This window comes from Haematobia irritans, chromosome 2 (assembly GCF_050003625.1).
Source record: "Haematobia irritans isolate KBUSLIRL chromosome 2, ASM5000362v1, whole genome shotgun sequence".
Classification (NCBI taxonomy): domain Eukaryota; kingdom Metazoa; phylum Arthropoda; class Insecta; order Diptera; family Muscidae; genus Haematobia; species Haematobia irritans.
In genome coordinates, this window is record NC_134398.1 from 128271900 (window position 1) to 128283963 (window position 12064).

The 12064-nt window shown below is 32.2% G+C and overlaps 1 long non-coding RNA gene across 1 annotated transcript; it reads right to left on the reverse strand.

Moving 5' to 3' along the window:
* Positions 1-793: 793 nt before the first annotated feature.
* LOC142223991 (uncharacterized) lies at positions 794-2219 on the reverse strand. The gene is made up of 4 exons (XR_012718989.1): positions 1836-2219; positions 1123-1196; positions 963-1055; positions 794-892 (listed from the first exon to the last, which is right to left on the reverse strand). It is a non-coding gene; the product is annotated as an uncharacterized LOC142223991 (long non-coding RNA).
* Between the last annotated feature and the right edge of the window lie 9845 nt (positions 2220-12064).

Genomic DNA, 12064 nt, shown 5'->3' on the forward strand with positions numbered 1-12064 from the left:
CTTCTATGCTAAGCAAAATTTGTATTCGTATTTTAAAGACATGAAATCTTTGACCTCACGACAATTTTTTTTTCAGTGTACCATCACTTATAGTTTCCATTTTTCTTCACTTTCAGAATAATTTACACCATACTAAAAATTTACCCCTCTATAAAAGGACGAAAAAGCCCAAAGCCAGAATACCATTCCTAATGGCCGCCAATCATGAAATCCGAACTATTACCTACACCGAAAAAAAAGTTTACTATTGTTTACGAAAAATGAACTAACCCATAGTAAGAATGACCATGATTTGGCGCCAAAGATTTTTTTCATCTAGATAAGTTCATGATTTTCTTATAAATAAGTTTATGTATTGCATCGTATTTTAGTTCATTCTTACTACGCTGTGGGAAGAACGTACTTACACTCATTCAAAATATTCCTGCTATCCGGAAAAATGAACAAGTTTTTGGGAATCCTATATTTAGAAATTGGTTTCAAATAAACTGTTTATCAGTATAATTTTCAAAGAAGTAAATAAATTGAGGAATTAAAGGTACAACAAGCCTGTATACAACTAAGAAATTTTTCGTACAATATAAGACAATTTTTTATAACTACCAGTATTTTATTTCAAAAAATTATTATTATATTACATAAAACTATGGCTTATGATATACAATAAAAGAAATGTTTTTATTCGTACGCTGTATGCTGTTACTTTTCGGTAGTTAGTAATTGCTTCTTCAAAAGAGTAATATTCTATGTTAGTAGAATGAAACTAATTAATATCAATTTCCATTTTTATCCATATGAAAGATATATGCAATAAGTTGCTATTTTCATTTCATTTTTGTCCAATTTCACCGATTTCGCTAGTTTTTGTTGTGTGGATTTGCGTCATAAACCTCTGAAGTTAAAAAGGTATATAAAATATAGAAATATTATCAAATTCTATGGTATTTTGATCTTTAACTTACAAGAGAATTTTCTTAGAGCAAATAGGGATATCAGCTTAGTTAGCATTAAACAGTAAGAAGATTCCAAAAAATACCATTAGATTTGCTGTCATCCTGCAAATGAAAATTATTTTTAATAAATAGAAATTTTGGCTTTATTACAAATGGACGAAAAACTTACCACATTGAAAAAAATCATCCAATTACTACATTAGTGGAATCATATCCATGCACAAATGGGACATTTTTGAAATCCTTCTCAGAATATAAATGAAATAAAAATATTATAAAATTAGATATAATTTCCACTTGTCAATATAGCATTTAGTATTTATGGTGGATATTAAGTTCGAGTTTAGTGGCTAAAATCCCAATTTTTCATGATTAGTTTTCTTTAGAAATACATGGGAACAAAATTGAACCGTTTTTGTGTTCATTTAAAATTTATATCAAATTTTTAGTAATTTGAGGTCGCTGAATCCAAATTTACACTTATTTTTTTAAGAGCTCGACTTTTTGAGATATACGGTTATGTTCAAAATTAAGGCACTTCCGCTATATATATTGGAATAACTTGAAAACGATTCATCATATTAAATTAAAAAAACAGCGTTCTACATAAGCTTAAAAACGATTTTCTGTTCTTAATCGTGTAATCCATTTAAAGAATATAAACTTAATAAAAAACTTGTTTCGAGCTATTCTCCATCAAGTTATATTTAAACTTGCATCGAAGGGGTATAATTTAATACTTTTCTTACTGATTTATTTCTGATTTTAGCACCTAAACTCGAACTTAGTACACACCTTAGGGACTCGCTATAACATAAAAATATAGACTCAAAAAATTGTATTGTGATCCAGATGTAGAGTAAATATAGATCATTTTATTACCACTCATTATGAATATTTTTATGTAAACCAATTTAAAACCGCACTGATTTTAAATTATTAATAGAAATATACAGTTTCTTAATATGTGATTTATTTTAGAGTTATTTATTTTTTTTATCAATATAAAGTGTTTTTGTTTTCTCTTACATCACACCATTCACTTATCAGTTTCTAAAATGTTACGAAATAAATGTATTTTTATTAATAAACATAAATACCGCACGCGTGCGCTTCATAAATGCATCAACAGAACTGAATGCACCAATAAAACTCAAAGACACAAATAGTCATAAAGGACACATATGTAAAGAAAAACAACTCCACACACACACACATGATCCCTTTCTGATCTCGCTATTGCAACAAAACAACTATCACCACAAAAGATACCAACAACACACATTCCATCAAAGACAATAATTGTCTTTGCATTCCATAACATCATCGCAATAACAAACACAAACAAAAACAAGTATATACGGCCGTAAGTTCGGCCAGGCCGAAGCTTATGTACCCTCCATCATGGATTGCGTAGAAACTTTTTCTAAACACTGCCATCCACAATCGAATTACTTAAGTTGCGGTAACGCTTGCCGATGGCAAGGTATCTTAAAACCTCCTAACACCATCTTCTAAATTGTATGTAAGTCCATACGTGGTATATATTAAATAAAAAAAGATCGATCCAATACGTATATAATTCAGTTTGACAAAGTAGACATAAAATTTTGACAAAATTTTCTACAGAAATAAAATTTTAACAAAATTTTCTATAGAAATAAAATTTTCTATAGAAATAAAAATTTTGACAAAATTTTCTATAGAAAGAAAATTTTGATAAAAATTTCTACAGAAATAAAATTTTAACAAAATTTTCTATAGAAATAGACTTTTGACAAAATATTCTATAGAAATAAAATCTTGGTAGATTATTTTTGGCTCGAGTGGCAACCATGATTATGAACCGAATAAAATTTGAACAAAATTTTCTATAGAAATAAAATTTTGACAATGATGAAAATTTTATTGTGAACCGAATAAAATTTTAACAAAATTTTTTCAAGAAATAAAATTTTGACAAAATTTTCTATAGAAATAAAATTTTGACAAAATTTTCTATATAAATAAAATTTTGGTAGATTAATTTTGGCTCTAGTGGCAACCATGGTTATGAACCGATATGGACCAATTTTTGAGTGATTGGACCAATTGTTGTATGGTTGTTAGCGACCATATACTAACACCACGTTCCTAATTTGAACCGGATCGGATGAATTTTGCTCCTCCAAGAGGCTCCGGAGGTCAAATCTGGAGAACGTTTTATATGGGGGCTATATATAATTATGGACCGATATGGACCAATTCTGGCACGGTTGTTAAAGATCATATACTAACACCATGTTCAAAATTACAACCGGATTGGGTGAAATTTGCTTCTCTTGGAGACTTCGCAAGCCAAATCTGGGGATCGGCTTATATGGGGGCTATATATAATTATGAACCGATGTGGACCAATTTTTGCATGGTTATTAGAGACCATATAACAATACCAAGTACCAAATTTCAGCCGGATCGGATGCAATTTGCTTCTCTTTGGGGCTTCGCAAGCCAAATCTGGAGATCGGTTTATATGGGGTCCATATATAATTATGGACCGATGTAGACCAATTTTTGCATGGTTATTAGAGACCATATACCAACATCATGTACCAAATTTCAGCCGGATCGGATGAAATTTGCTTCTCTTTGAGGCTCCGCAAGCCAAATCTGGGGATCGGTTTATATGGGGGCTATATATAATTATGGACCGATGTGCACCAATTTTTGCATGATTGTTAGAGACCATCTACCAACACCATGTACCAAATTTCAGCCGGATCGGATGAAATATGCTTCTCTTAGAGGCTCCACAAGCCAAATCTGGGGATCGGTTTATATGGGGGCTATATATAATTATGGACCGATGTGGACCAATTTTTGCATGATTGTTAGAGACCATCTACCAACACCATGTACCAAATTTCAGCCGGATCGGATGAAATATGCTTCTGTTAGAGGCTCCACAAGCCAAATCTGGGGATCGGTTTATATGGGGGCTATATATAATTATGGACCGATGTGGACCAATTTTTGCATGATTGTTAGAGACTATCTACCAACACCATGTACCAAATTTCAGCCGGATCGGATGAAATATCCTTCTCTTAGAGGCTCCACAAGCCAAATCTGGGGATCGGTTTATATGGGTGCTATATATAATTATGGACCGATGTGGACCAATTTTTGCATGGTTGTTAGAGACCATATACCAACACCATATACCAAATTTCAGCCGGATGGGATGAAATATGCTTCTGTTAGAGGCTCCACAAGCCAAATCTGAGGGTCCCTTTATATGGGGGCTATACGTAAAAGTGGACCGATATGGCCCATTTTCAATACCATCCGACCTACATCGATAACAACTACTTGTGCCAAGTTTCAAGTCGATAGCTTGTTTCGTTCGGAAGTTAGCGTGATTTCAACAGACGGACGGACGGACGGACGGACGGACGGACGGACGGACGGACATGCTTAGATCGACTCAGAATTTCACCACGACCCAGAATATATATACTTTATGGGGTCTTAGAGCAATATTTCGATGTGTTACAAACGGAATGACAAAGTTAATATACCCCCATCCTATGATGGAGGGTATAAAAAAAGATGATGCAATAATTTCATAATTTCTTCTCACTTCAATTTCCAGTATCACGTTTATTGATTAATTGGTATTCTATCTATAGGATAAGGTAAAATATATTCAAAATTTACGAGGAATCCATAAAAAATTATATACACCCGTCAAGGATTAAATTAACTACTTTTTATTCTACTTTATCTAAAATTTTCAATGTGAGGAAATATACTCCAACTTATAGTAAAAACCGAAATAAGCTGTAGGAAGCCGCCATACGAATCGGTACTGTGGTTAAGTTAATTTTTACTACAAAAATTTTTTTCCATACAAAAATTTTTCTTAGTAAATTGTCCACATTTCGTAGTAAGATTTTTATATTGCCTATGTCTTTTTATAATACAATCAACGATGCATTAACTATTGTATTGGAAATTTATTTAAGGAAAAATCCGTCCCATTTCGTAGTTAGTGAACTAAAAAACATTTACTGAAGTTTTATAAGTTTTCCTTTAGCTAAGTTAATTTTCGCAGTGGTTACGAAAAATGAACTATATTACAGTAAATTTTTTGAACTATGTGGAAGTTAAACTGGTCCTAAAATTAACAAGACACCTTTTTTTCTGTGTACGGCCACCAATTACTACAGCAAGCGCCAAGCGGTAGCAGATCACCCTTTTTAGAAACCCTGGGCCAAACTGCCACAAGGAAAGCATCAGTTCCGAAATCTCACTGTTATGGATCTTTACTAATCCGATTTTCACCAAATTCCTTTCCAGGTTGGACCAATTTGCATACCCCAATACAGCCCCAGGACCACTATCCGTCTACAAGTAAAGGTACTCTGCTTGACAGGTAAAGGTAATCTTCATCACAGTAACGTACAACTAAATATAACCCATAAAATACCTCATACTAATTCCTGATTTCGACTTTTTCCAGTCGCTGCTGCAACATCACCACTACTATACACACATAAAGCCGACCAGGACTCTAGTAAGTCACTCTCTCCTATATTTAAACAAAAACTGCCTTGTTCAGTCGCGAAATTGATTGATCCAAATGATTTTCACTTGACCTAGTAAAAGAAAGCATCCACAACAAAAAATAATCGAAAACAAGTATATACAGCACTAAGTTCGGCCGCACAGAAAAAAAAGTGTCTCGTAAATTTAAGAAGATTTTTACAATAATTTATTACAAGAATTTTCCAGAATTTTAGTTCATTTTTCGTATCTCCAACGAAAATTAACTAATCGAAAGGAAATTTTACAAATTCTAAGTAGCAATCGTTTAGTTCATGACCTACAAAATACGATGGAAATTTCCTTAAAAAATTTCTTAACTGGTAGTTAAAAATTCGTTTGTCATGCTATAAAACTACTTGTGAAATGTAAAGTATTTTCTAAATAATAAGTGCAATTTACCATAAGATTTTTTTGTATGAGAAAATATTTTTTACGAAAAATGAACTTGAAAGTGGATAGCAATTTCTTACTGACAATCATATGATGGCAAATGTTTCGATGGGAGAATTGCAAGGGTTGTAACGACACCAAGCAAATATGGCCCCATTTCAACTTAAACCGCACACTAGATATGCTAATGTTCTCGAGACGTCAGATATCACTCCTGATATCTGCTATAACGGGTCGCTGCCTGATAGGAGATTTTGCAAATACTATTGGCGCGAAGTATAATGACTATTGTATGAGCTGTCATGATGCGGAGGAAAAAGAATCAATTAAACACCTCTTGTGTGAGTGTCCTGCATTTTGTGTAAAGCGCAAGCAACTTTTAGGAGCATATAGCTTCAGATTACTGGCGGATCTGGAAAACGTTAACTTAAGCAGTCTGCTAATGTTTTTGGAACAATCTGGTTGGTTCAACAAAGAAAAATAATCAAGAAGCTTCAGCGGTTAAAACTAGAAGTGCCCATATGTAATAGGTACTTTTAGTTAATGTGGTATCACAATGGACTGAATAGTCTAAGTGAGCCTGAATCTTAATCGGGCTGCCACTTTAACCTAACCTAACCTACTGACAATTCCTATGGTTAATAATTGTTGGTAAAAAATTTCCCAATGAAATATTTTTAGTTCACAATTTATTTACATTTAAATTTATAGACATTTTCGTCAAAAATGGGTAGATATCATTTCATGAAGTTTTTGCTAATTTTAAGTTAAACGTTTCATCGTTCTTATACTGATATGCATTTAAGAGTATTGTTTTTAGAGTAAATTGTGGACAGATGCGATGAACTAATGCATAGTACAGAGATCTTTCTCGTCAAAGTGGAATATGTTTAATGTAAAGATGATGTTACTTGAATTTTTTTTTTGAGAGTGAGAGCATGCAATCCAATAATGAGAAATGGTAGCGAGTGATGGGGATGTTGTGTATATCTGAGCGTGGGGTTGTTTTTGTTCTTTCAGTGGTTTGTGTGTGTGTTTATTATTCGCAAATGGTTTATTTGTCTGGATGAGGTGTTGTTTTCAATGAAGGCACATGTGTTTTTGTTGTTGTAGGAATGTTTTGGTTTTGCTTGGTTTTGTTTGGCATGCTTCAGTTATATAGTTGGCGTTGCATCTTTTTAGCAAGTATGTAACAAGGGAATATAAAGGTATGGAATATTTTGGTTTTATAGACATATGTATATTGGTGTTTGTTTATTAAAACTTTGAAATGAAAGTTATTAATATTTTAGCGATGAGACGTACGATGGCGAAGTGATGATCGGTAGCTTAGAAAAAAGTTATTAAGAATGTTCAATATTTAGGAAAAAATTCTGATATGGAAAGTATATTGAAATTGTTTTATCTAATTTAATTTTTATTATTCAATGTAAAAAATAAATATTCAATTTCAGAGTAACTCCAGATGAATTTGGAAAATTGTTTGTGACACCTCAGCGTATAGTTTAATGATAAATAGGTAAGAGTTCTTTTTCAATGTGGTTTTCTTTTAAAAAATAATATTCTTTATGTATATTATTATTTGCTAATTATTATTATTATTTTTTAACAAGTTTCATGTTTTTCTTTGTTGTATAAAATATCTAAGTTAAGAGCAACCCCAGATGGATTCGGGCAAATTTTTATATTTCTCCTCAGCATATAATTTAATAGAGAAGTGGTAAGTTTTCTTTTAAAAATTGGCTTTCTTCTCACTAGAATATTTACGTTTTAATGACATTTTTATTGTCAAAAATTACAGGTTTTAATACCTTATTTTAGTATTACTTTAATCAAATATTTTTGGAAAATTTTTGTTACACCTCAGCATATCGTTTAATCATAAATTGGTAAGTATTCTTTTTAAAATGTGGTTTTCTTTTAAAAAGGATATTTTTTATTTATATCATTATTTGCTAATTATTATTATTATTTTTTTTTTTTTTTTGAAACTAGTTTAATGTTTTTCTTTGTTGTAAAAAAAATATTTAATTTCAGAGCAACCCCAAGATGGATTCGGGCATATTTTTATATTCCTCCTCAGCGTATAATTTAATAGAGCAGTGGTAAGTTTTCTTTTAAAATTTGGCTTTCTTTTCACTAGAATATTTAAATTTTTATGGCCTTTTTATTATCAAAATTACATGTTTTTAATACCTTATTTTAGTATTACAATAATCAAATATTTTTGGATACAAATTTAATATTTTTATTGTAAAAAACAAATATTTAACTTCAGAATAACAATTTGGAAACATTTTGGTAAGCTTTCTTTAACATTCTTTTAACCAGAATATTTAGTTTTTTTATGCATATTATTTCTTTAATTAGATTTTTTGGAAACCAATTTAATGTTTTCTATTTAATGTAAAAAATAAATATTTTATTTCAGAGTATCCCCCAATGAATTTCGATAACTTTTTAACCTCAGTGTACAATTTAATAGAGAATTGGTAAGTTTTATATTAAAACTTTGGCTTTCTTTTGGCTTTGAATATTTATTGTATTATGTCCTTCACATCGATAACAACACAGTTTTATGAGTTAATATATTACTTAATTCATTATTTCTCTAATTGTTTCAGGTACAAACTTTATGAGGTACGTTTATCTAAGAAAAGTTGAATTCCTTACACCATTTAATTTAAAGAGATTAAAAATTATATTTTATTACATGTTAATTTTGAACAATTTTCATTATTCCTCCCATTTTTTTCAGCAAGATATGTGAATATACTAACGATGAATAAAAAACTAAGGAAATTTCAAAATGTCCAAATAGCGAGTTAAAATAAACTACTTTCTTGTTCCACGTGGTCATAATTTTTATTCACAAAAACATTGTATTAAGAACTTTCATCATAAGTTTTTATAATAAAGTACATTTGCTTAAAGAAAGTTGAATTTTAATGTATGAAAATTTTCATAATAGTAAAACGGGTTGTTGTTCCTTTAATTATTTAATTTCTCTGTACTGTGGAATGATTGATTTAAAAATAGTTTAGTCGTCGACATTTTAAAGAGACTGTTAACCACTTTTTATTATCGGGTTTCCCAAAAAATAAGCAGGTAAACCGAAATAATACTGACTTTTTAGGGGTATATAAATCTTATGGCGTTGTAAAACTGAACTAAAATACAATGTTATAGATTAACTAAAATTTAAGAGAATTATAAACTAGACGAGTTGAAAAAATCTTAAGGGCTAAATCATGGTCAATATTACTACAGTTTAGTTCATTTTGCAATGGAAAAGGGTTCACTGTTTTTTCAGTGCGGGCCGAATCTTAAATACCCACCACCATGAACCAAATATTAGGGTTTCCTTTGAAATTTCAGGAGGGCTTGAGGACACTTCCCGAAGATAAATTTAAAGATTTCACCTATGAGAACTTTATCAGATTTTGGATTTATAAGAACCATTTTTGTTTGAGTTTTAGAGGAATCATTAACATCTCTTGTAAGTGTGCAAGAAAATTATAAAATAACATCTTGATGTGAAATCTTAAATCTGTAGAAGTAAAATCTAGAAATTTTACAGTGAGTTTCAAGCAATTTTCATGATCAGTGCGCCTTTTACATCCTCAAGAAGTGAAGTCGGTATATATGGAGGCAATACCAAATGGACCGATAAAAACTTAATCCGATACACGTTTTTGTGAACCTAAAATACCAGAATATTTACAATTTAAGGCAAATCAGAAAAAACTACGGTTTCTAGAAACCCAAGGAGTTAAATCGGGAGATCGTTCTTATGAGGGCTATACTAAAATATGGACCGATACTCACGTTTTCGGTACACCTCTTTATGACCCGAAAATACCTCTAGATTTCCAATTTCAGGCAAATAGGATAGAAACTTCGGATTCTAGAAGCCCAAGAAGTAAAATCGGGAGATCAGTCTATATGGGGGCTATACCAAAACATGGACCGATACTCACCATTTTTGGCACACTTCTTTATGGTCATAAAATACCTCTAGATTTCAAATTTCAGGCAAATCGGATGGTAAATATAGTTTCTAGAAGCCCTAAAAGCAAAATCGGGATATCGGTCTATACCAAAAATAGACCGATGAGCACCATTTTCGGCACACCTTTTTATGGTCCTCAAATACCTCTATATTTCCAATTTCAGGCAAATTGGATAAAAACTACGGTTTTTATAGGCCCAAGACTCCAAATCGGGAGGTTGGTTTATATGGGGGCTATATCAAAACATGGACCGATGCGGACCATTTTCGACACACCTCTTTGTGGTCCCAAAATACCTTAAGATTTTCAATTTCATACAAATCGGATAGAAAATACTGTTTCTAGACGCGCAAGAAGCAAAATCAGGAGATCGGTCTATACCAAAACTTGAACCGATATGGACCATTTTCGACACACCTCTTTATAGTCCCACAATACCTCTAGATTTCCAATTACAGACAAATCGGATAGAAAATACTGTTTCTAGACGCCTAAGAAGCAAAATCGGGAGATCGGTCTATATGGGGGCTATACTAAAACATGGACCGATACGGACCATTTTCGACACACCTCTTTATGGTCCCAAAATACCTCTAGATTTCCAATTTCAGGCAAATCTGATAAAAACTACGGTTTTTATAGGCCCATGACCCCAAATCGGGAGGTCGGTTTATATGGGGACTATATCAAAACTTGGACCGATATAGCCCATCTTCGAACTTGACCTGCCTGCAAACAAAAAACTAATCTGTGCCAAATTTCGGGACGATAGCGCCATTATTGAAGGCTGTGGCGTGATTACAACAGACAGACAGACGGACATGCTTATATCGTCTTAGAATTTCTCCCTGATCAAGAATATATATACTTTATATAGTCGGAAATCGATATTTCGATGTGTTACAAACGGAATGACAAACTTATTATACCCCGTCACCATTTTATGGTGGTGGGTATAAAAACGATTCAGATATACAACATGATCAAGATCAAAGATGAGAACAAAAATGTGTCGGTTTATAATACAATTAAATAAAGGTAAGATTTCAAAGGCAAGAACATCCATAACGTTCAAAGAATATATAAAAACATGTGAAAGGATCGTCGTCTGTTAGGGTTCTTATTTGGCTTCTTCTTCCGACAGCAACCCAAAAGGGCCCGAAAGCTGAAGTTTTCCGTATTTTGTTCCGTTTAAGTAGGTTTAGCAATGTCCGCCCGTCTCGTCAATATAAATATACCAGCTTTAATTTACTTCCTTTTTATACCCTAAACCACATAGTGGTTAGCATATAATAAGTTTGATCTGCCAAAAAATGTGCCTACCAGAAATATTGATTTTAGACCCCATAAAATATATACCGATCGACTCAGAATCACCTCCTGAGTCGCTCTAGCGCTTGGTGTCTGTCCATGTATTTGTTGTTCACAGGATTCCGGTCGCAATTATTAAATCGGAAGAAATCGGATCAAATTTATATATAGCTCCCATATATCAATCGCCCGATTTCGACAAATGGGTTCAAGTTGCGCTTTTTTCAAACGGATCGTCACCAAATTTGGCAAAAGTTTATCTTTTTTATCGTCCTTCAAGTCTGCAAAATGTCATCCAAATCGGTCCAGATTTAGATATAGCTCTCATATATATGTATCACCCGATTTTCCCAAATTTGGCCACAAAACCCTTATTTATCAACCCTTATTTTACAAAGTTGGCTAAATGTAATCTTCTATAGCACTAACTATATTTGAAAAAAAATCATCGAAATCGGTTCAGATTTAGATATTGCTCAAATATATATGTATAGCCCCATTTTCCCAAATTTGCCCATAGAACCCTTATTTATTAACCGATGTTACTCAAAGTTGGCTAGATCCAGTCCTCTATAGTACTAACTATATATTTAAAATTTTATCGAAATCGGTTAAGATGTAGATATAGCTCCCATATATGTATCTCCCGATTTTGAAAAATTCGCCCGTAATAACCTTATGTTTGACCATACAGGCCTCATTTCTTAACTGATCTTACTCAAATCTTGCATAAAGTAACCGTTTGTGGTATTAATCAAACCCGCAAAATATTAAGCAAATTGGTTCAGATTTAGCTATAAAACTCCA